We start from the raw sequence: 23,858 nt of genomic DNA, 5'->3' as shown, positions 1-23,858 counted from the left end.
GTCCAGAGTAGTGGCTATTTTTAAAACATCCTTAACCCAATTCCTCTTTCTTTTATCTTTCCACAGATGTGCTTCCTTCCTGAAAATAAAAGAAGCACTTCTCCTCTCTTCTATGGCTCCTCGCTGACACACATTTTCTCAAGGGTAGGGTACTGTAATGTTCGGTAAGTGTTTATTTTTATCTTGGGATGTCTGCAGCCTGAATGATGGTGCCGAAAAGGATTAAAGCTCTTTCTCACTTTGGACATTAACAGTATTTTCTTCTTAAACTTTTATCTCCAAAGATAACTTCATATATCGAAGGCATTGGCACATGACGCCTTGGATGCGTAGCTATGAGTCGGCATCAACCAAAAGGTGCTGGCCCACAACACCTCTCTCTAGCTACTGTTATCTTTAAATCAGAAATCTGCTCCATGCTGGTTAAGCCCGGTTCCTCCGACTGCAACCTGGGGGCAAAACGGCGCACTGTGCCTTTAAACAAAGAATGCGAGCGATGCACCACAGTGTCTAGGCGACGGGTGCTGGGGCCTGCTGGAATGTTGGCAGCTATTCGATTTCCTGCAGTCCTGTCCCAGGTGTTAAAGCTCCGGGAAAACAAACAGAGAGAGAGAGGGAGAGAGAGAGAACGAAAAGCGACAGAGAAGAGGAGACAGACAAACAGGGAACGCCGGAGATAGAGACGATTTCGGCGAAAATCCCAGACGTGAGGTCATTTCCTGGTGCACCGAAAACCTGAAATGACCGACCACTGGGCCAGTGAAAGAGGAAAACGTAACAATCTCTGCCCTGCTCTTTTTATTCCGAGGTTTTTCATTGCAGACCACTGACAGTCTCACCCTACAGTAACTAAACGCCTGTAACCCAGCTGGAAGGCAGGAGATTACGGAAACCCCCCCCCCACCTGTAAAGTCTAGTCAAGGTTGCTCCCGTCCCCCCTGCACAAATCCTGACAGGGCTGCTTGTAAAGGGTGTCATTCAATAACATCTACTTCAATAACGTCGCCTTTGGTCCACCACCTTCATCTGGCACTGAGGTTATTTCCTGACACCCTGAGTAAGTAAAGGCTTTCATTTCACGGAACTAAAGTGCTGACCTATGTGGGAGGGTGGGCTACGGATGGACTTTGCCAAAGGCAGCGGCTGTGAACGAGCGGGATATTTCACAACGACGGAGGAGGAAACCCAGAACGGTTGCTCAAGCATGCCCGATCCTACAGGCCTAGAGGGTCAGTAAGCACACCCTTATCTTATGAAAGTCCTTCTGTGTTGTTACTTCGCACTGTTGCTCAATGTCCTACCGGTACAGACATCTCCGTGAAGACCTGATTTCCAGGCCAACAGGTAGTAAAGAGCTCAAGGACACGTAAATATCAGAGATTCTGAATCCATAGCAGGGGTGGCATGGTGGTGCAGTGGTTAGCACTGTTGCCTCACACCTCTGGGACCCGGGTTCGAGTCTCCGCCTGGGTCACACGTGTGTGGAGTTTGCATGTTCTCCCCATGTCATTGTGGGGTTTCCTCCGGGTACTCCGGTATCCCCCCCCACAGTCCAAAAACATACTGAGGCTAGTTGGAGTTACTAAATTGCCTGTAGGTCTGCATGTGTGAGTGAATGGTGTGTGAGTGTGCTCTGTGATGGGCTGGCCCCCCATCCTGGGTTGTTCCCTGCATCATGCCCATTGCTTCCGGGATAGGCTCCGGACCCCCCCGCGACCCAGTAGGATAAGCGGTTTGGAAAATGGATGGATGGATGGATAATTTAAATATAAATTCTTGAATTTCAGTCTTTCTTCTTTTTATGTACATTCAGTTCAGAAATAATCGTATACTCTGTTCTCGGGTTCGAGTCTTTTGGCTCTAGTCACAAATCTGAGCTACGTGTCATTTCTTTTGTTAAAAACACTCAAGGGACATAAGCTTAAACCAATATCCTTACGTATAATTCATCGCCACCTCGATTTGTGCTGCCCATTATGTCACGTGACGCTTACGGCTGACGAATGAACCGAGCGAAACGGGCGAGAAATACAGAAACAATATTAGAATAGAAGCTTCTGTGGAACTGCTATTGTTCCCACTAATGTCTTTGTTTTGGGAACACAGGGAGTAGCTCGGGGACGTGAGGGTGGCCATTGGAAGTTTCCAGAAGTTTCTGCCAAAGGGCGGAAATGGATGGTTAAAGGACACAGGAATGGTGCGAAGATGGAGGGGGAGTTAGAGGCGGAGGCAGGATGCACAAACACGGCCAAAGGTCCTAGCACATGCGGGACGGGGGCCACGGGACCCCCTCCGGTGTGCCTCTCTGGCGACGGCCAATCAGAGCTAACGGGAGCTGACAGAAGCGGCTGGCCCCTGTCCCTTTCCTGGTCCTGCCATTTAGTGTGAAGCTGTCACTCTGGGGCTCGTGCAGGGGACACAAGGTGACCTTCCCCCAGGACAGAAGGAGCAAATGCTGAAGTCCGGAAAAAAGAGCAGCTTTCCTGGGAATTATCTGCGTGTTTGCATTCATCAGCAATCTTCTCATTAATGCTAGACATACATGCAGCTTTAACCCTCTGTGCTTACAGTATTTACATGACATATATATATATATATATATTTCAGTTACTGTTCACTATATAACATATTTTTTTGTTTGTAAACAGCAATTCCCATCAAGGCTCTTTTTAAGCTCTTTTCTCAGTAAGACACGAGAAAGTTTTGAAGATGCCGCACTTCAGACATCGCTGCATATAAATCATTTGTATCTGCTTAAAAAAATATATGAAACATTTTCTTATTAGTGTTATTATCGAGGACATCCCACAATTGATGAGAAGACATTTTAATGGTATTGTTGGGACCTGGGGAAAAAAAGAAAACCAATAACCGTCACATTAATCTGACAAGCATCACTTAAATGGTAAATCGCTTATGATAATATGTTTGCCCAGGGCGAATTTAGAAACGAAAAGTCAATAACAGGCAATAGATGAACTTTAGCCGTAGCGCTAAATGCCACGGGACGACATGCTGATATTTAACGAAGGTAAAGAGAATTAAATAAGCCTGGAATCCTCAGAACACGTGCATGCGGTCCGTGAATAAAAGGCGCAGCGCGGCGACTCCCAGGGCGGAGCAGAAACTGGACCCCACCCCGCACGTGCAGCGGGCTGCGCCGTGGCTCCTTCCAGGTGAAACCGCAGCGATAGGTGTTACCTGCAGGTTCCGTGTCCCGTGACAGCGGGTTGGGCCGCATGCTCCGGCTTGCCTGCGAAGTTCGGTACGGGGGGGGCACGACGCGAAGCGAAGCGCCAACAAAAGATACGTACCAGCGCCATTATCATTGGCTCCGTTTTTATATCAATTACTACTACTGTTATTATTATTATTATTATTATTATTATTAATAATAAAAAAATATTATAACAGAAAAAAATGCTACAGGGGTCTTCCTAGGACTCCCAGTACTACAGCTACCCTATAACTCTGGTTCCTTTGTAAATAAACTTAGTCAATAAATTTAATCAAAATTTAAACCCTTTACTAATTTAGAAAGTGCTGGTATATTACCATGGGGCTTAATCTGTACTTGTTTGTGTCTGTCAAGCACCGTTACTGTACTTTATGTGATGTAGCCTTATAAAAACTGTCAGATGCTTTGAGTAAAAATGTCCGCTTTTGCAGTAAAACACATTTCCTTTTTAGTCATCGCCACGCTTAATTTGTGTGTGTTTACAAGAGACTCCATGAGACAGGAGGACAGCTGAAGGAGGCTAATTCTGTTCTTTAATACCACACCTCCCCCCCTGAGGCCTGTTGTCGCATTGTCTTCATTTCTGAGTGCTCTCTTTGCATGAAGCCTTGACTTTATCCAGACTGTCTCCTGTGTCCTTCCTCCCAGCAAGGATGGTATCGTGACCTGGGGCGTCTGGGCCGGGCTTCCGCAAACACGCACATGATGCAGACAGCACATGCTTCGGCCTTGTTCCATCCATGGGGGTGTTGTCTTGCCCCATAAGGGGGTGCACACATCAGAGACGACCCAGGCATTGCTGGGTAACTCACTAGGCGGTGAGTGGCCGAGCAGGATAAGCCCCCGTGCCTGTGATCGGAGAGTCACTGGTTTGAGATCGATTTTTGTCAGAATAATCGCGTGTCTGTGGGCCCTTGAGCGAGGCCCTTAACCCCCCAGCTCCATGGGTGCCACTGTAGATGGCTGCCCTTTGGCTGCCAAGTGTGCTGTCACCTACACGCGTCACAGAATGGAAGATGGGGTAGGGAAAAAGAGAATTTGCCCAGAGGGGTCAATAGAAGTGTCATTATTATTATTATTATTATTATTCATGTCATTGGGACTTCTGTTTGTGCCTTGTGGGGACCCTCATCGTGCTGGTGTACACAGAACATTTTTCGTCTCTTCAAACACGTACAGACCGGGGTGACCTGGGTAACTGTCTAAAGACTTTAACTGGAGGGGTTAATCTCTGCAGTCAACAAGTGCCTTGCTGAGGAAGTCATACACCCTCGGCAGAGGAATGTTCTGGCTGACTCAGGTATCCCGAGGTTTTTTTCCGAGGCTCTTCTTTCCTGGGATTCCTTAACTCTCTCGGTGCTAGAAGGTCACCCCCCCCCGGTGTGACTCGTACTCCTGCCACCCATGTCCGCGAGCCACTGGGGCAGAACCCGCACCTTTTGTGCTCTGGACTCCGCACGACCTGATCCGGGCGGGACGGAGCACAGAGTCGCGGAGGTGGGAGGAGGAAGCTGCCGTTTTATTTGAGGATGGGAGTGGAGACAGGTTTAACTAAACGGATTAAAGGACAGTCACAGAGGAGTCAGCGAAGGGGACGGGTGCTGGGTCAAGGAGGGGCTGAAAGGCTGGGCATCGGGGCACGGGTGCAATTGCCCAAAAACAAGAAGTCGAAAGTTTTATATCACGACCACGAATAGGGCCTCACGTCCGTGTAAAACCCCAAGCTGCTACATTTAGGCCTGTGTCCCTCATAAATAAGATAGACTTTACAGACCCCAGGAGGAAATTTGTTTGCATACAGCAATGAGGTATATAAAGTTTGGCTTGGTTGCTTGTTGGTTAGAACTGTAACCTCACACCTCTGGAGCTGTGGGTTTGATTCCCATTCCCGGTTCTTTAAATCTGGAGTATGTGTGATTCAGCGGGTTAGAGTGCCTGTGATCAGAAGGTCATTGGTTTGAATCCCAGAATGAGTGATGTCACTGATGGGCCCTTGAGGGGCTCTCTGCCCCCACTTTCTCTTAAAAATGTACCTTGGCATCTGCTACATGAATAAATATAAAAAAAGTGGACAGATACAAACAGCCCCCACCTGAGATCTGATCTTCCACGTTTCTCCCAATTACAGCCCCTTCACACACGCACAGCTGTCCTACCTTTAACTGACCCTCTTCTGATGTAACGGCTGCTACCGTATTCCGTTAGTCACAGATTACAGCATAGGCCAGACGCGGTCTGGATGCTGCAGACGGCGCCTATCATCCTGCCACGGGCACCTACCGAGAGAATCTCAGAGGTCTCCGCTGGAAGCTTCGCGAGGGAGGCTGAAAACGATATAATCGAGATGGCAGCCGGATCGGCCCACGACGACGGGGAGCGGCGGTGAGGACGGTGCAGCGCAGCCAAATCTGGACATATTAGATAACGGAGAAAGTTGCATTAAATTACAGGATGGGGAATCAAAACACAAACATTGTAAGTACAGGGAGTTAGACTGGCGGGGGCTGGTATATCACATCTGGAAATTCACAGCGCCGCCGACCTCAGGCAGCTTCCCAGTCACCCGCCACACATTTCATAGCTTCTTCCCGGAGGCGTCGTGCTCCAGACACGGGCGTCGTCCCCTTCCCATCATACCTTGTTGCACCTGGCTGCTCCCTGGGTCTGCTCCTATTGTCTCAGTGCAGGGGCATGTGGGGACAGTTACCAAGCCGCTGCGGGTTCCCTTGTGTGTGTGGGGGGGGGGGGGGTTCCCTTGGCACACCTGGCAGAACGGGGCAGACAGCCGCCCGCCGACAGGGAAAGCACCGCAGAGTCTCGTGGGTGACTGGGCATGAAGGCACTCCCCTCAGTGAGCACAGGGTGGGGGGGTGGCAGGGGGATTTACAAACACACTCAAGCAGGGGCGGTGAGTGGCTCAGTGGGCTGAGTCTCCGTGCCTGTGATCAGAAGATCGACGTTTGAGTCCCAGCCTCAGCAGAACGGTCACATGTTCATGGGCCCTTGAACAAGGTCCTTGAGCCCCAGGTTCAGCGCTGCCTGTTGGCTCACCCTGCACTGTGACCTCTGGGTGGGCTTGGCAAAGAGAAGCATTCCAATATACCTGTACTTGTGCAAAAGGTAAATAAAGCATTTTGGTTTGAAGTACAGTGAGAATTATAAGCACATGTTCAGCAGTACATACTGGCATGTGTCTGCTCTTTAAGCATGCGTGCGAATACACGAAAAAAGATAAACACACATGTACATGTGGGGTCGCTTGCCGGGTCATAAGATGCTGTGCCTGTAATCAAATGGACACAGGTTCAAATCCCAAGGTCCACAAAGTGATTTCACTCTCGGGACCCAGAGTGAGGCCCTTAACCCCCAGTTGCTCCATGGTCCAGTTAACCGCCCCCCCCCCCCCACACCCCCTTTCTCATTGTACATCGCTTTGGATAAAAGCATCTGCTAGATATATAAACTGTAAATGCGAACTAATCTCCATATATAAGCAGATACTCAAACAGAAACCTCTATATACAAGTAGGAACACAATCCATCCATCCATCCATCCATTTTCCAAACCGCTTATCCTATTGGGTCGCGGGGGGTCCGGAGCCTATCCCGGAATCAATGGGCACGAGGCAGGGAACAACCCAGGATGGGGGGCCAGCCCATCGCAGGGCACACTCACACACCATTCACTCACACATGCACACCTATGGGCAATTAAGCAACTCCAATTAGCCTCAGCATGTTTTTGGACTGTGGGGGGAAACCGGAGTACCCGGAGGAAACCCCACGACGACATGGGGAGAACATGCAAACTCCGCACACATGTGACCCAGGCAGAGACTCGAACCCGGGTCCCAGAGGTGTGAGGCGACAGTGCTAACCACTGCACCACCATGCCGCCCCCAGGAACACAATCACTCACATGAATGTCAATGAACTGTCGACTGAGGACGAAGGGGGAATAAAAACAAGGCAGTCTGTGGCAGTCTGTGGTTAGTCTGTGGTTAGTCTTAATGGACAGACCGTCACTCACCCCCATGTGTAAAACTCAGCTGTTTTCTCTCTTTGTTCCTTTTGTTTATCAACCCTGTCCGCTTTTCTTCTGGGTGGGGGCGGAACTCTGTTTGGGTCGGCTCTAAAGTGTTTATTGTGTCTTGTCGTCGCTCTCCAACGAGCGAGGGCTGATCTCATCTCATCACCCCACCAGCACTGTACTTATCTGACCAAAATAGCCACTTCTGGATGGAAAGCCCCCGACAGAAGAGACTGCAAGCAGGCCAAGAAAAAAAGAAGTAGACCTTTAGTTTCCAAAGCCACTGTTTGGTCTGGAGACGCACTTCCCTCTGCTTGGGAGGCATTGTCTGGGGAAGGGGGAGGGGGCGGCCTTAGCACCAGCTTCTCTGGTGACACACTGGCCCCCCCCTCCTCCAAAGCACCTCCTCCCCGCATGGACCTCCCCGTCAGCTCCTGTGGGCTTCTTCCTGCATCCGAAGCTCCCGTCACCAGCAGACGTTTGCAGAGAAGGAGCCAAACGACCTGGGGGAGTTTTACAAAGGCGGTGGGCCGTTTTCCTCTGTGGGCCGTAACACTGTGTCAGGGGCCGCCTGCCTGCCGGACCCCTCCTCACCCAAAGGGACGTCTTCCTCAGATTCCGCTAAATAGGTCTCACTCCACAAGCATATTTATGATCCGAATTACGCGAGATCGAATCCTCCACGGAGACGTCCTCGACGCAACATGAGGTTTAGCACCTGACCCCATTTATGGTATCCCGTATGGCGATAACCTTATGCTCCATCCATCCATCCATCTTCCAACTGACTGTAGTACACTATATTCCAATGGGTACTACACTAAAGTGAATTTACCCAGAAGCATCTCCCACTGTCTAACTATAAAAGCATAACTTGCATGAGTTTTCATCACTTCTGCATCACCTACCAGCTTGTCCTTAGAAATGCACGTCAAGGTCCATTAAGTAGTAACATTACCTGATGTCCTGCATTTTCCTTTCTATCTCAGCCCTTCCATAGTCTGAAGCTCCCTGTTTGTTTCCTGTATCCTGGTCCGGAAAATGCCCACGTCACCCCAGCCTCATCCAGCTTTCAGGGGGAACCAGCCTGTTGTAGCGAGTCACGCTGCGCCGACGTCAGCCCCCCCACCTTAGTGAGGTCACACGCTCTAAGCACGCGATGACTTAGTGGACCAATCCTCTTTCCTATGTCCTGCCAATTGTATAACAACACAGCTGTGAACTTGCCTGGTGCCATATCTATGATAATATTATAACCGATATTCCAAAAATTACATAAAGTCCATATTTACTATACTGTCCACATATATAAATCAATATGTCATAGAAGCAAGGTGGGTTAAATGTATTTAACTATTCATGGGTTATAATATGTCATAATGCTTAATTCAAGTACTAATTGCTTCTCTCTCGCTTTCTGTGTGTGTACTATATTTATATTACATTGTGGGGACCAAATGTCTCCCACGATGCAATAAAAACCTGTTATTCTTACATTGTGGAGACCATTTTTCAGGTCCCCACAAAGATATATGAATGCAATCAAAAGATGAAAAACACCAAAAGCCCCATACCTTCTTTGGTTACTTATGGTTACGTTTAGGGCTGGGTAGGGGTTACCATCATGTTGGGATTAGAGTTTTCCCCATAGAAATGAGTGGTCCCCACAAAGATATGATTACAGGTCTCTCTCACTCGGTGTGTGTGTGTGTGTGTGTGTGAGTGTGTGTGTGTGTGTGTGTGTGTAATTGAGAGAGAGAGAGACAGAATAAAGAGACATTTCACTCCAAAAGCAGACACACTCCAGACATTTTTGTGCTCCACCCACACTTCTTAGACGCTCAGCTCTGAGAAGCGTCGGTGAGTAAAAACATTGGAACGCAGCACCTTGTCCTGCAGAGTTAAGGCATACAAGTAGGTGATCATTACCCTCAATTACAAGCCACGCTTAGCTTTTAATACCATGTTCACAAAAATCAAGGCTAGAATGGTCCCCTGTGTTACTGCTGCCTTTTTCTTATTCGCTTTGCCGTCGGGCTTCGGCGATGTGTAGGATCGCTGAAGCCCGACCTGACAGCCTGCGCCTAGATAAACGGACTAACTAACTAAAGGCAAAACCATTAAGTCCATTTCCGTGCATCACCTCAGTAACGAGCATTAACACCTTTCTTTTACTGACATCGTTAGCACTTGCGTCTGTCTGCTGAATGGGAGACAGTACTGCTTTGAATGTTTAGTTTTTCCCGTACTGTAAGCGATATTCACAAATGACTAAGGATAAAAGGCGATAAAAGGGCCCACAGAGCCCACATAAGCTTTATACTATTGTTTAGAATAATGTCATAAAACAATGCAGTATTTTGCAATCTGTTTAGCTTCTTTAAACATTTGATCACTGCATGCCAAGTTAACGTAGGCCTATGTAAAGTATATAATATGTACAACTGAACAGAATATTATAGTCGTCGCTGTGATGATCGGATGCATCCTAAAATAAAATCAGAAGCACTTAGAAGTAACGGGAAGGCATCGCCTGGCTGACACGATACATAACTGGAGCCCAGCGCTCACGAAGCGCGTGCGCCTGCCCTCCCAGCGGGCTGCTGCTGATAATTAAGGGCACCCGCCCCCGGGAACATTAAATGGTCACACAGACAAACATAAACACACCGCCTGACCCTGCGCCTGTCAAAAAAGAAAAGGGAAAAAAAGAGAAAGAAATAAAAACACATTCCAGTTCCCGTAAAGCGGGAAGAGGAGGGGTTTTGGGAAGCGCGGTGACTCACCACTTTCTTTTAATGGCCAAGCTCTTGTCTCAGTAGGCTGACTGAATGTATGTTAAGTTACGGTCGGGGTCAGTCGCCCGTTTAAAATGGTAATGAGGGGCTTTAACGCACGCCGCCCCTAGACGACCCTTGCAGCTGCGAAGCCAGCCGCCTGCCGGCAAGCCGCGCCGTGCCCCATCTTCCCCCGCACCATCCCACATCGCCTCGGTCCCGTTTGAAGTTAATAGCACCCTGTGTTTTTTCAGATCGACGATAAATGACTAACTTGTCGAGTGTCATAGACCAGAACATGCTGGTCTGTGGGAAACAAACACGCATGCAAATGTAGACGTCATTCAAAGACTCGAACGTACAGCAGACAGAAATTTTGATAATAATCAAAATAACAGGTTTCATCCAAATGAACAGTATCTCGGTTCGTGATCAGTTCCTAAGATATAAGCATCCGTTATATAATTATATTTATAAATTTTTCATCTGCCCACGATTTTGTGGGTTAGATAAATATCACATGTCTATAATTATGTTGCTGTTTATCACGTTCGTTTTCGTTAACATATTTAGTTTTTTTTCCTACCACAAATTTTCAAAATTTACCAAAGTCTACAACCACTGGTATGACTGGTATGCCTTTAATCCCTTGCAGATCGATCTTTCTGTACATTCATTACTATAAACTTTAAACCCTACTATAAATCTCTAAATATACTCACACTTGTACACTTGTATATAGTTTCAGATTTATAAATTATGGGAGAATCATAAGTATTTAAATAATAACCTGTTTAAATGGGGCTAATCAGGATATTAACAACTGAATACAAATTCAAAGGCTACTAAAATACTAAAAAATAATTTGTCAAAACAGCAGTGATTGATGTTAATTTTGACTAATTAACCATTTAGGTGGAGTTTGCCGTAAAAGTGGTCACTGCGCAACGGATGATTGAGGAAATTCACATGGTGATACCTCAGCTGCAAACGAACCCGCGTGAGAAGCCAGGGATTCCGGCCATGTGCGTGATGGACCCATCTTGAAATACAATCATCTGTGATTCCCCACACAAATGCCCCCAACTTTAAAAAGCCATAATTTTCAGGGAGTCTTGCAATTTTATTTTTATCCCTGAACAAATAAACTTGCGCTCCGCCCGCCTGACACACACAAAACAAACACGGAACGCAAACACCCAATAAGCTTATAATTGTCGGGGAAAATTTCCCAAATTTCCAGCAAAAATAACAAAATAATTCCTGAGCGGCATATCTTAACTGCCATGTCACCACGAAGGCCTGCCGGTCCGCGAAGGACAGCCAGCGTGTGATTTATGCAGAATGAGGCCCTCTGTTTGTGGGGGGGGGGACGTTGGGGCATATTTTTCCTACCCAAACCTCACACAGATTGTGAGTCAACACTTGCTGCTTTTTTGGACGAGGTACAGAGGGACGGAGGAAAAAGTGAGGTTTGGGGAAGGCGGGTGAATCTGGATCCCATTAGGGAAGTCAAAAGAAACGTCAACAGAATGCTGAGTCAGAAAGTGGGGCCGCACATGACCACCATAATGAATTTAATGGTTCCTTCTGTCACATCTGTTATGGTCTATGATTTACACTTCGCATCCTCTCTACTTTTTCTTTTTCCCACGTTCCTCTTTGTGTCATCCTCTCATCCCGTACATACTTCCCTCTCCCTGAGAGGAGTGTGGGGACGTCCTGCATCTGGACGGCGGTAGGATACCCAGACACATTCCGGTCCGCTGACACGATGAGCTGGAGAGGTCTGTTCCACTTCCAGGGGTCCGGCACCACTCTCAGAGGACGGTGTTACACAGGGCCGGCCGGGGGTTTGCCCATGACTCACCACGAATCATGCTGGCCGTGATCCGAACGCCGCCGATTAGGGTCTCCATCACGAAGGGGCTGCCTTGTATGATCAAAAGAAGCGCTTGAGGCAACATCTGATGAGTGTACAGGGGTTGGTGGGGGGCAGGTGCTGGCACTGTTTCTGCAGCCCAAAGGAGCCTCTCTTTCATCTACGCGTCCACCTGGGAAACTTCAGCTTCATCCAAACTTCCACCCACACAGGCAGATAGTTGCGGCTTCACGGGGGACTGGAGGGGGAGTGCGGGGGGGGGGGGGGGGGGGGGGGTTGGTTGCAAGAACTGGGAAAGCTTATATTGTCTCGTTTCTTTGAAAAGTACAACAGAACAAAGACGGAAACAGTTACAGGCAATATTGCATTTTTAGCTCTTTGTTTTCAGTCAAAACGAATTGACCTGATCGCAGTGACGGCTCCCGCTAATGCGACAGGCGGCTCTTCCAGTGAGTCTGCCCCTCCCTGCCCCTAACTTACGGCGTGTCATGCAGACGGTCCTCCTGTATTCTTCTTCGCTGTCTGAAACACAGATAATATCGTTTAGTCTCTTTTTCACGATAGGGCGGCCGCTGCGGAGAGGCCAGGGACCAACACATCAGATCCATAAGGGACTTGAACCAGATCCATGCAGGAGCTTTGAAATCAGCATTTCCCACAAAATCAAAGGATATAGGCTTCCTGTTTTCATTTGGCAGAATCATTTATTTGCATGTTTGGGAATATTTTTTCCTCCCTGGAGACAGGCAAATATAGTCGGTTTAAATGTGCCTGACAAATCACAGCTCCCTGTGCACCAAGCAGTCAATGCTGTTACCCTAGCATTAGCTGTTCCCTGTCCCTGTCCCCCCCCCCCCCCCCCCGAGCTCGGCCCTGTGGTCTCAGGTTTTATATTACGCTGCGACAGCCAAATCCACTGGGGTTATCCTGTATTGCGCTTTGTTCTCCCCGCTCCTTTGGCACTTAAGTCGTTTTCAGATTGAAATATATAAACATTTGTTTTGCTCTGTCTCTTCTACCTCCTGCTTAGAGCCATCTGGTCCTAAGCTCATACACCGGCGACTGACATCTGACTTGCAGTAGAGAGAGAGAGAGCGAGAGAGAGGGAGAGTGAGAGAGCGACTTCGCCTGGACTCCCACACATATCACCCTGCATCCAGCAATCCCGTCGCCACGCTCATTTAAACCCTGTTGCTGGTGTTACTGATCCGTACAGGTGGTGACAATTATTACCGATGATTCGCATTCACGCTCACAGACAAATTCATTCCAAGAAATACCGCTCTGTCATCTTTCCAACAAGAACGAGCATGCAATTCGTTCTTCCCGTGCTGGTGGGATCGATTCGTTTCGGCGAGTCTTTTGGGGTCCGGCTTCCATAACCTCTTACCCAGCAGGGGAGTGAACCTGAGCCTGAGCAAGTATGGAACAAGGGAAGGATCCACAGGCGGGATGCCTGTCCATGCAGGATGGAAGCAACAAGGGTTTGTTAGGGCCAGGAAAGTCCTATGAAGCTCCAGAAGGATGGATGGATGGATGGATGGATGGATGGATACTATTGACCTAATAGCAATCTCCTGGAGAATACCAGAACGGTGACTCACAGGACTTCAAATGTAATTGTTAAAAAAAAAATCGAGCCCAGGAAACATCCACCCATACATTTTCCATTCCCACTGGTCCTTCGCAGGGTAGCGGGGGTCCAGAACTAGCAGACACAGAGCAGGGAATAACCCAAGTTGGGGCACCAACCCCCAGCAAAACAAATGATGCAAATATCCCGTCAAGAAATGTGTGTGTTTGACATCACCATCGGTAAAAATGAAACACGAGGAACGTCAGAATGACGGTAGCACCCTCCTACCTGTCCGCTTTGAGTTTATCTCAAAAAAATGAATCTTCAGTGGAATTCTATCGGCCTCTCACTACAGTGTATGGAAAAGGCTTTATCTCCCAGACCCCTAGGCTGTGAGGTCACCGCTTCCTTCTGGTTTGGGAAGTTGAGAAATTTTGTTGGTTTCACTGACGCACATTTTGAATCTGGGTGACTTTGGTTTCTGAAATCTTTGGCGCGCAGTGCGAGTCGCGGTGAGTCTGCTCCTCGAGAAGCTCTACCACACGACGTGTTCCCGTGGTCACTGTAATGACCAGCTTAATGAGCAGATGAATGAATCCCTTGATGCGATTTCGGCGTTCCAACGAAGGCGGCGTGATTGCGTCTCCGTTCTTTAGTTTCGTGGCGCTGTCCCAAGCGTAGCGAAAGAAGCCATTCCGCGCTGGATGGGCTCGTGTATCTTCAAAGAGTGAGTTGATAATTCAGCATCCTGGTGTACAATTCTCAAGAAAACCACTTTTAACCGTTTCCTCATCCCAAAAGTTTGCTGGATGGGAAATGCTTACATAAATATTGCTCAAGCTACTGCAACCAGCAGTAAGGAGAAGCTTCCTGGCAGTGAAGCCTCTTGGCATTCTTTCACCCGGGGGAAGGAGGAACTTATCCGCCAGGATGTATCAGCTCATTGCCACAAAGTGCTCTCAACATCCTCTCAGCCTGGCAGTTTGCGGTCGCCGATGGTGACAGTCTCATCTCTCCAGCAACCTTGGCTAAGCTCTCCCACATGTAACCAGTGCCTGGGCTGATGAAACGGACATGTGAGACTTTACACTTCGCCGCGTCGTCTCAGTTTATCAGACTGCACCTTGGTGTGAATCCGCGTAAATGGGTCGAGGTGCACAGCAAGGACCGGCTTTTAATGTAAAAGGAGAAAAATAGAGAGAGAGACAGAACTGGAGAACGATGGGGAAATGAAAATAGAGAGAAAGCTGCAGCACCAACAGCCTCATCACATAAGTCGCATGTTGCTATCTTCCACTCCCAAGGTTGCGGGTTCGAATGTGTAGACTTTGATTCCTTCTAAAATCTGCGGATATGGGCTTGTGTGAGTGGCCAGATTAAGGGCCAGATCGAGAGTATCGATCGTCCCTGGACAACAGCACCATTCAATGGCCCACAGTTCGCCATCGCATTTTGTATCAAACCTTGCTGATGTCTGTCTGTCTTGATTTGAACTAGCTAAATACCACTGAAAGTAGCTGCATATTAATTTACCGTGCACATGATGTCACATCAGGATGAAACGTCAATCGGTGGCTCAGGGAATTCACAGGGGAAACATCACACAGGTTTTTCAGTGAGTGTTATATTAGAAGAATAACATTATGGGGGGGGGGGTTGCTCTACTTGGTGCCCCTCTGAGGATGTGGTGCCCCTGGGCACCTGTCCAATTGCCCATATGGTTAATCCGGGGCAGCTTGTGACAGACCGATGGCTCATTTCTGACACCAGGCCAGGCTCAGGATCGCTGTGAGACTGACGGGGCAAGCGATCCCTGCAAGCTGGTTCGATAATAATCTCTCAGCGTACTCAAACAACTTCCTTTCCTAGGGTTTGGGGGAATAATTCACAGGAAACCGCTAGCAGCAATCAAATTAAATGAGAAGGAAAGCCTTTCAGCAGATGTTGTCTTCATTTCGGGCTGCGTTTCAGGAGGTAAACCTGTAAATAACCAAATTCCCTCTGTGTATTAGCTATTCCTAATAGAAAAATAGGAGGGAGATTGCTAAAATTCCCCGGGGGACTTTTGGCAAGAGGCTCAGACATCTCGGTTTGGAAGAGACAGCCCTCAGAGTCCGGCTTTCAGCTGCGCCAAAGGCTAATCCAACTCACAAACCGAAATAACTCCCTGCCCACAGCCCCAAAAACCTCAGGAAGTTAAAGAACGTACACATGAAGCGCGAATAACAATGGACTACAGCCCTAATTTAAACAAATAAACAAAATCAAAACATGTGTCAGGTATGAATTCACAGCAGTCATACACTCCTCAGATTTACAATATGGGAGAATTCTTAAAATGTATTATAATGGACAGGAATCCATTTTATCGTATTAGGTGACGTTCATCTTTTGACATGTTCTGGAGAGGCTAAGGAAGAGATGGGGGCTTGAGCGTGCTCTGGGGGGGGGGGGGTAGTGGTGGTGTTGCGGGGGGGGCTGCCACGTGACACTGCACCTCCCCGCTGCACGCTTCTCACGCTGAGCTCTCTGTAAGATTTCACAGAAACTGTCTTTTCCTCCGTTCTCAGTGATATACTTTTCCGTGCTGTACAGTTTTGTCACATCACATTTGTCACATGTTTTGTCTGTTAACAGCATGACGTCACCCACTGACCCCACACACACAGCCTGCAGGGTGTGTGAGATGCATTAGTGTTTTCTCTGACCAAATCATCTCACCGACCAACATTGTGTTTTGTGATGCAATTCCAATGCAATTTATCAATTGAGGGGAGACACACACCTTAGAAACATGTCTGGAGAAAGAGGTCAGCTATTGGCTGTTTATGTGGTGGTCATTAAAGTGAGAGATATGCAAATACGATTTACATCCCGTTTCATAAAACAAGATGTACAGAAATTCCATTTAAATAAACACAGCTCAGGTTAAAAAGTGAGACGTACTTATCAGTGTAATATTAAAGACACACAAACACCCACCCAAAAACATCGAGACATACTACAGGAAACTATCAACATCCTGTGTAAGTTGAAGCTTATTCTTCCCCGTCACAGGAAGTAAAGTTTATGGGTCAGTACTTCCTTTTTTGTACTACTGAGCTTCTTTCACGTCTGCATTGGGGGGGTGGCAGGATGGATAACGATTGTGAAACAGGGCTGGGGCAGCAGGTGACAGATCAGTAGAGGAACCAGTCTACGGGTGCCAGTTCTGGGCGGGGTGCAGATGCTCTTGTACCCCACTTTGTTAGGGGACTGACCACTAAATAAACATAGACTGTTTACTTTACAAGTAATTTATTCATCAGACTGTTATCCAAAGCGACGTACGACTCAGCTACTATTTATGAAAAAGTGAGTTCGTGCGTGTCTCACACTGTCGTTTCAGTGTCTCGTTGCAGGTGTGCAGCTGAGTTGGGGAGGGACTCGCGAAGGTGAGGGCTGGGGGCCGGAGTCAGACGCAGCAACATGGAATGATTAAGTCGATCATCATCGCAGAATTACACAGGTGCTCGTTAGAGCTCATAAAGCCCTCAATTCTTTGATGTGGCTTGAAGAGACAGATGCTTGAGAGAATCCAGTAAAGGAACGAAAACAGGCCTCTCTGGGATGTTAACATCACTCTGCAAGCTCTGCCTTATTTTCAGCTTACTTTCTTCAATACCGTGGTAATAATGTTTTTGTACTAAGTACCTGCAGCTGTTGTTTGCGTTCCTTGCATGTTTATTGCTTTTATGTCATATTTCTGTTTCGCCAAATACAGCGAGTGAACCCATGAAACGTCTGGCCCCTCTGCACATCAGCTCTGCGTACCGGAGACTCATTTTCTCTGCAATACGAGTTGTTCAGCAATGCAGCAAACCAGGCACCAGCTCCTCCTTTAATGAACGCCGGGGCGGCTGGAGTCTGACGGTCCAGTGTGATTTTGCAAGCAGCAAGGGAGGAAATGCATAACAAAAAATAAAAAGTGTGGTTTTGGTGGGAAATAGTGGGCGGGATTTCCTCACAGCGCACCAAAAAGCCCAGAAAGAGTACGCGATGAATGAATGAGTCAGTACCTAAGTACTCACCAACACATCACATCACACTGCATCAGTACTCACTGGTACTTCGGTACTAAGTTGTAGTCATTAGTATCCAGGTACTCCAAGTAGCACATCAGTCCTCTGCAGAGACTACTGTCATAGACCTACCATGCCATGTTTGGTGCTTTCAAGCCTGGCTGCCCATTGCGGCGAAGAACAAAGGCCACGTTCTTTCTTCAGTCTTCCATCCTTGCTAATCAAAAGCTTCCTTTTTTCGTCATCTGCCAGTTATCCTTTGATTTGTAAGGGTTGCCCACCTTTTAATGTCCAGGGATTGAATTTGTTGACAAAAAAATGCAGGGAGAAAGCAGGGATATCCCCCATTTGGCAGCCGGGGGTGGAGTCCAGACAGTAACATTTGGCAAGTGTAGGGGATTGGAAATATATACAGATATATTAATACACTCACGTAATATACTTTCAGCTTTCTGTGGATCGTTGGCCATGGATCAGTACCGGCTGGGGACCACAGTTCTAGGATATTAAGTAATTTCTCCTCCATCACAGCTGGATTGACTATGGCTGCTATTACAGCAGGGGAATTTGCATGCTGACTAAAACCACATTAGCAGTGGCTCAGTCTGTAAAACCCAAAATGTGTGGAGGACAGTGGGGAAGCGGAGAATTTATAGGCAACTTTCAGGCATTTCCAGTAACGAAACCACTGGCTAGCCCTTAAACGATGGGACCGCATGCACAAGATAGGGAAATGATGACCGGCCTCATAAAATGATGACTGATGACTGAAATAGGCATAAAGAGGAAGAGAGGACTCAAAAAGTGAGATGCCTTGTGGTCCAGTAATTTCTATTAAATAGGTAAATCCTTGCCACAATGGGGGGTGGGTGGTTCATTTTTGGGGATCAATTAAGCTGGAGGTACTCTCAACAGAGAAGAAGCCATTTAGCAGTTGGGTTAGATAAAACGCAGTTCCTGCAGTGGGGTGACAGAGATAAGGGCACATCAGGGAAATGGCTGTGGTGAGGAGAAAACTGACATTTTGGGTGGTGACAGAAATGAAAATTTAACCGTTTGAGTGCCGGGCAGATTTGAGTATGTTGTGGTCTTCCCAAACGAAACCATAGCACTTTTTCTTTTCTCTCTGCTATATGAGGGGTTTCAGAACACTTGAAGCGTTGGTACGTGTCACCAGTAAATGAGCCAAGCATTCAGCAGAGACTGTCACGCAGGGATGTAGCTGGCAGTTGGCAAACGCTGACCCCAGTCAAGGAGCCAAATGGAGAAATTAAGCTTATGGGACTTGCAGTAACACTGAGAGGATCTGCGATTCCTCACGCAAAAAATAAAATGCCTTAAATTCAAAGCGAAAAGTGAGTCTTGGTGGTGTTATTATGCAGGCCATATAAAAGTATCCACTGAACATTATAATATATAATAACTGTGCGCACAATCTAGAATTTACATTAGGAATGTGCACATTCTAGAATGTAGAATAGCCATGCAGAATTCAGAGAATTTGCTATGAACACATTCTACAATATCGAATAGCTGAACACACTTCCTAGAACTCAGAATATCTGTGCACACTTCCTCCTTAAATGATATTTTAGGTAAAGCATTGTTAACTTCCTTGTTCGAGTTGCAGAGTCCTGAGGTAATAAAAGAAGCACTTTGAGCTTTTATATGAAGACGCCTCCATATTTAAGAATGAAATAAATGTTTTGGGGGGTTTTTGCTGCAGTTCATTTTGGTCGCAGTCACACATTCATAAAAAGTGAGAGAGAAGACATCAGAGTGGCAGTGATGGGAAAATTTAAGCCCACAAAAGCATCTCTGCTACCATCAGTGAGTATATAGTTGCTCTCCGTCTGGTGTGAAAAGGGCAGTACTTTCACTGAACTTTAGATTGTGAGCTGGCAGGAGTGGATGGGCAGGTCTGGTGCGGTGTGACAAAATAAAGGATTTGGGCTTTCAGGCACATGTAGGCCACCTAAGCAGCAGCATACAAAGGACCCGGAAGAGATTCCACTTCGGCGAGTGTGGATCTCCCTGAAGGTATCGCCTGGCTTTCTGAGTTTACATAAATTCACAAAGAATCTCTCTGAGAGCTGTGCTAAAGACTGCAGTACAAACAACCAAGGCCTCCCGTAGGATGTTTGCCATCTTCTAAGCAGCATCTCAGATGCATTTTTGCCAAAATCTTTTTAATTATTAGCCGGACCCTGATCTCATCAACATATTCTCCAGTCTACTTTCATCATTTATTACCAATTTGCTTTATAGGTCTGGTTATAAATCTCACATCCATATCGATTATTTATACTGATGTCAATATGTATGGAACTTATAATTGGCCATATATTTTAAAAGGAGAAATGCATTCTGTGATGGGGAATTGTAACTTTCTTGTGCCAAAAACCAATTTCCAATGTCCTTTGAATCTTAATGGTGCAAAATCCATACTGGGGCCATGGTAGTGGCTAAATATATAGACCCCAGTCCTGAAGGTTGCTGGTTCAAGTCCCACAATTGACCTAGTTCTAGCACCCTGATGCTTAAGGTAAAAATCCAGCCCACTGAGTTTCCTTGGGTATAAGCATTAGCTAACTAAATGAAAATGTCTATTCAGTTTCCATTTTAGCTGAATAATCAAGTTATGACCTGACACATGAGGTCACAGGAGTCAACGACACCATGCTCGTGTTTGGGACGGCGGGCGACATGGCGCATGATAATATTTATAGTTGATATGAGGATGAAGAGCATGAGGCTACGAGGAAGACGAGTCGGCATGAGAAACTTCATGTAAGGGCTACAGCGCACTGCACTATGGGTATAAATTCATAAAACACACTAAAGGATATTTTTCAATACCACCTTAAAAGCCTTGAAAAATGCTTTTATTATTGATAGAACCCCCACGCGCATTGTCAGACTACATAAAAGCAATTAAGGTGGTACAAGAGCAATCGGATGATGACAGCGGTGAGTTGGAGGAGGACTCTGTTCAGTTTGTGGTGAGCAAAGAGCCGGAACAGACCAGCCACAACGGAAGGATGCCAGCGGGCTCGTAGTTGCGGGGATGCGAACCCGGATTTCTTTTATTACTTGACTGTCCGTCTGGGCTGTTTTGCAATACACTGAAACCATGTTCAATGAAGAGTATGTATGCAAGCTTGTGGTATGTGGTTGAGTGGGTGGAGACCAGAGCTGGGGAAACTGGCTCACTGCTTCTCGGACTAAGTGTGCGAACATACCACGAGTCATTGAATAGTAGGCCGAGGGGGTTGGTGTCGACCGAATTTCATTGGAAGAACAAACTTCTGCCTTTTCCCTTATAGGTACATACTTATAGGCACATCCTTCAGCCCTCAATGAATTTTTCCTGAAGAATCTGTTTTGGAAACGTGAGGCCTTTTGCCTCGACCCGATCATGACCGTGGTCATTTTTGACCCCATATGCACCTGCATCAGCTTTGTGGACCCCGGAAGCTGAGATTTGAGTCGCCCGGAAACTGCATCCATGGCAATTGTCTCTCGGCAGCCCGACTGAGCGGTACCACAGACTGGCCTACACTCAGCTGCAGATATCACGCTGCTCTCACGCTCATTGCGCAAATGCTAACGTGACTTAGAGAGGAAGATTCCTCAACAAATTGAAGAAAATAACGCAAAGATGCATGAAGGAATTATAGACATACACAGAATGCAAAGATTTTCTGTTTACTTTGAAGCTGATATTTTAGAGCTAATCTCATACCATTCGTTTATGACGCAGCATGTAATTTCACATTTAATACAAACAAGTGATCAGTTCGAGGCACAGACCTGCGGCACCTGTCATATATTAGTAAGGGACCCAGAGAACTGTCTCCCACCATAACGTCACTGGAACATAAAACATCCTATGAACATGTATGCATCCTGGGTATTGAAAACATGAGAAATTGTGGCTGTCAAACCACTCGGATATATCACTCTGAAGGAAGAGAAGTAGTCGATCACCAAATCTACAATCAGTAATCTGAAATTTCTAAATGTTGTGCCTGGTCACGGGTGAACTCTTCTGTAATACAACACTTGGGGAACATGGGCAGGTGAGTCGCGGTGATTTTAAAGGATATCGAAACTAGAAAAGAGAGATGTTAGGTGGAGCTGTGAGGCATGTGGTTTGTCTCTTGGCAGAGATTTGGGCTCTGTTTAAAAACTCTCCCATCCACCATCAGTGATGTTACTATAAGGGAGGAGGCTTGGCTTAAATTTTCACACTCAAGATTTTTTTTGGGAGTCTCCTCTCTGTCACGCCCCCTCCTCGTGGGAATGCCGGCTCTCCAGCGGCGAGCGGAGCCACCTGCTCCGCCCCTTAAATCCCCGCCGTACCTTGCACTCAGCGTGAGGTATCGTTGATCCTAATGCAACTTACTGAGCCTGTTTCCTCTGTCCCCCATCCAGTCCTGAACCTTCCCGCCTGCCCAGTTCCCGTGCCTCTCTGATCCCGATCCCAACCCTGACCCCGCTACCGTCTGACCTTCCCGGAGTCACTTCCTCCTGTCTTGTGTCCTGCCAGTAAGACTACCCCCCTGGCTACCGACCCCACCTGCTCCGTGACCCTGAATCCGATCTTGCTCGCCGATTCTGATTCTGTGGATCCCAGTATAGAGCCCCGTGTTCCTGCATTTTTGGGTCTTATCATGTTGTCTCTTTTACAACTACCTACATAAATGGCGTCCCGGGTGAGGATTCCCTACAGCCCCTGCTTGGTGCTTTACCCTAGCGATTGTTCACGCTGACTCAACCGCCCCACCCAACCCCCCCCAATGAGCTACCCTCTATTTATGTATTCGGGGTTTACCCGATGCTGTTAGCCTGCACAGATGTGATATGATAAAACAATTCGAGCTGACAAAATTGAGGAAGAACGGAAATTCTCTCGACCAATAGCAGGGCCCCGCCTCCGAAGAGGCCCCCCCCTGCTGCCGAGACTCATCCTCTGCTCGTCTGGGGCTGCGGTGGTCCTTTCCTGGAAGACCATGAACATGGCAAATGCACAGAGTGCTATTTATTGTCAGTCAGTGTTTACCTGAACAACGGACAGCCTACACAGTTTCACAGAATGACAATATTGTCTGAGCTCCGCCTGGTCCTGCGCAGGGACTGCGCTCCCAGCGGTGCAGCATGTCGATGCCCCACCCCCACCGCCCCATGCGCGCAGAAGCTCTGTGGCTTCTACATCTTAACATTCGGTCACAAGAGCTGTTGTAAACAGAAACCAGCGGACCCCTAGATACCAAAGCATTTGGAGAACTTTGATCTCTCGCTCTCCCTTTCACTCACTCTCTTTTCGCTTGCGCTCTCTCTTCCTCTCCTGTCACTCACACACACTCTCCGACCCGATTTGCCCCTCGACTCTGAGTCATGCAGGCGACTCCTGCCCCCGATTTTTGTACCTAATCCTGAAGATGAAGGTCATCGCATGCTCTCTGCGCGGAACATGGTACAGTATCCACAGGCGCTGGCGGAGATCAAGCTGTTTTGTTTAAACTGGTTTTCAAATAAAGGGTGGGACTGAACATCGAAGCCCTCATGACCTCATCTAGTGCTTTACTGGAAATAACCCAGTATGCTTTCTGTCCAGTAAAGGTAGCATTGTCATACACGGTAAAAATAGCCCAAGGATCAATCTCCAAAACATACAGGAACAGCACAAACTATTGCGCTCATATTGTATAAACTCACAGATGACTGCAGTTCATGCGGCGCACATTATCAAATAACTGCGGCGTGGATTCCACATAGAAATTGTATGATAATTAGTTACAATAATGCAGTTTTTTCATAGTGCCGAAAAAAGCGATTAGTCATTGTGAACAATGCCAATTTGCACATTGTACTTCTTTTTTGACTGAAGTTTACTTGCCAGCAGTTGGCAAACTGAGTAAGAACGGGCCTTTACATCAAACACAGGGGAACAGGCCCCTGAATTAGGTAGATGAGGCGGAGAGAACAAAAAAGTTACAAGTAAAGGGGAGAATAATGTAATAAACGATGTGTCGTTATTTACATTTCCATGCGACAAACGCGGAGGACCTAAGGCAGTGATTTGGGCAATTTCGACCTAAAGCAGTGATTTCGCGACCCAAATTTGGGCAAGTTCTGAAGGGGTCATTAGGCAGAGTTGGAAATGAAAGCATTTTAAAACCAGCACACTCCTATGCTGATCCACGATCAGATTTCCCAGCTCCAGCCCTAGAATTAACCTATATAAACAGGTCTTGGGTCTGCAAATGCTTAGCGGAAAACTAGTGACCT

General features: G+C 47.2%; 1 long non-coding RNA gene across 4 annotated transcripts in view; it reads left to right on the top strand.

The window, feature by feature from the left end:
- The window catches only part of LOC125742113 (uncharacterized), a 31,928-nt gene that overhangs the window by 887 nt on the left and 7,183 nt on the right, over window positions 1-23,858 (top strand). For 2 of the 4 annotated variants that reach the window (XR_007398018.1, XR_007398017.1), the window contains exons 2-3: window positions 67-164; window positions 285-1,229. This is a non-coding gene — a long non-coding RNA (uncharacterized LOC125742113). Of the gene's footprint in view, window positions 1-66; window positions 165-284; window positions 3,796-8,257; window positions 8,617-23,858 lie in introns of those variants that run through there. The other 2 variants (XR_007398019.1, XR_007398016.1) reach the window with 2 other exon arrangements.

The sequence above is a fragment of the Brienomyrus brachyistius genome, chromosome 5, assembly GCF_023856365.1.
Source record: "Brienomyrus brachyistius isolate T26 chromosome 5, BBRACH_0.4, whole genome shotgun sequence".
Taxonomy (NCBI): domain Eukaryota; kingdom Metazoa; phylum Chordata; class Actinopteri; order Osteoglossiformes; family Mormyridae; genus Brienomyrus; species Brienomyrus brachyistius.
This window is presented reverse-complemented; position numbering and strand designations above follow the sequence as displayed.